Below are 2,431 nucleotides of genomic sequence, written 5' to 3' on the forward strand. Positions count from 1 at the left end.
AAAAGATCTCGCGTACTCAAAAATGAGGGTTGTTACACAAGGTCCACCCCAAATCTTCCAACATGAAGGGCCTCCTAGAGTATGTGGTTTATGCTCTAGCACTGCACATTAGACCAATCAATGACATCAAATTCAAGAGGATTATACCCTTACAGTAGCCAATGTGAACTATAACAACCGTCCACCCTATCAATCTCAAGGGCAAAACAATTACTCTCATATTAATAGTTCCAACCAAGGGTGGATGGACAATGCACAAGGGAGCAATCAAAACCAAAGATGGAACAACTCCTCTGCTCACTACCACAACAACCACCAATCTTCATCCCAATATCACAACAACAACCATCAACCCAACCAAAATCATCACACCCAAGCATATCAAGCACCTCACCAAAACCAAAACAATCATTCTAGATACCAAGCTCCTCATCAAAGACAATAATCCAACCAACCCTCATCCTCTTCCACCAACCAAGTTGATGATTCTAACCGTGCACTCTACCATGAGCAAGAGAGACTTAGAATTATGGTAGAGATACATGAAGAGAACTGATGAACAGAATTTTTGTATGGTTTAGAATTTCACAATAAAGTCTCATTGCAATTATAGTTCTGAACCAACAAACAATCCTCAATCAAAAATTTGTTTGTCACATGTACAAACCCCAATAAAAATAACCGAAGTATTTAAACCTCGGGTCGTCTCTCAAGGAATTTCAGAAAAGTGTTCTTGTTATCGGTTATGAGATGCATATTTTGGGGTTTTGTAATAAGGGACAAGAAACATAAATGACAAGAAAGTAAAGGAACTCAAATAATAAAGAGGTCTTGGCAAGGGTTGATGGTTAAGGATCCTTATCCTTGTTACTAACCACAACATGATAATTGCAAGGATCAATCTCATTAAGTCATCCTCTAACAAGTAAAGGAAAGTCAAATGAGCTACATCAATCATAATCCATAAGTCCTAGCCACCTTACTAATTAACTTAGTGGAAGCTAGAGTCAATGGATACCAATTATCAACACTTGGACATTAGCAACTCAAGTTCACCTAAGTAACCATCCCAAGCCAAGAACACAAAAATCTACTCTAACATCCTTCTAAGCATTTAATCAAACACTTGGAAGGCATAAAAGGAAAGCAAAATAAGATTACAAGAAATTTAAATCTATAACTACCAAAAGCAAGGAATTAATAATAATAAAGCAAATCAACAATAAAAGAAATCAAACATAAATTGCATTAAAGAAAAATAGAAGAAACAAGAGTGCATCAACAACAAAGTAAACAAATACAAAGAGTAAAATACTAAACTAGGAAAGAAAAGGTAAGGGAACAAGAAATTAGAAAGGAAAAGTAAATCAAAGCATGAATTAAACCTAGATCTAAGAAATCCTAATCTACATCTAACCTAATTCTAGAGAGAAGAGAGAGCTTCTCTCTCTAGAAACTAACTAAAGCAGGATCAAAGCTAAACTCTGTGCTTTCCCCCTCCTTGACTCCTCTTGGATTCTGCATGTAATAGGCTCAAAAAATGAATTGGATCTGGGCCTGGGAAGCTCAGAAATTGTCCCCAGTGTTTTCACTTTAATGAGGTCACGTACGAGTTGCGACGCATACGCATTGGTCACGTGTATGCGTCGTCTGGCATTTTGCTTCCCATGCATACAGGTCATGTCACACATACGCGTCTCCATGCGACTTCATTCCCACGCGTGCGCGTCTATCATGCGTGCACGTCGATGTATGCACTCCAAATCCTTGATTTTCCATGAATCCTCCATTTTGCATGCTTTTCTCTTCACTTTTTTAATCCATTCCTAGCCTTTTCAACCTGAATTCACTAATAAAAGGAATCAAAGCATCTAGTGGAATCAAAGGTGAATTAAAGGTGAATTAAAACTAGCAAATTAAAGGACTAAAAAGCATGTTTTTACACTTAAGCACAAATTAAGGGAGAATTATGAAACCATGCTATTTCATTGAATAAATGTGAGAAAAGTTAATAAAATCCACTCAATTCAGCATAAAATGTACCACGAAATAGTGGTGCATCAAATCTCCCCATACTTAAAACCAAGCATGTCCTCATGCTAAACCAAGGAAGAGACAAAAGGGTATCAACAATTATTAAATGCAAACTAACTAAATACAACCTATTTATATGCAACTATCTAAATGAATGCAACTAGTTGGTAAAAACAAATCAACTTCCAAGAAAGCATACATGAGCATAAGGGCTAAAGGTATTAACAACCAAGCCAAACCACAAATGAATTGAGTTATTAAAAGACTTTACAAGCTTGCTAGAAAAGTGATGATCATGGTGAAAACATGTAATCGAGCAATCGAACCCTCACTGGATGTGTATCCGCTCTAGTCACACAAGTGTCTAGGGTTGATTCACTCAATTATCCCCTAATCA

Source organism: Arachis hypogaea, chromosome 17 (assembly GCF_003086295.3).
Source record: "Arachis hypogaea cultivar Tifrunner chromosome 17, arahy.Tifrunner.gnm2.J5K5, whole genome shotgun sequence".
NCBI classification, from domain to species: Eukaryota; Viridiplantae; Streptophyta; class Magnoliopsida; order Fabales; family Fabaceae; genus Arachis; species Arachis hypogaea.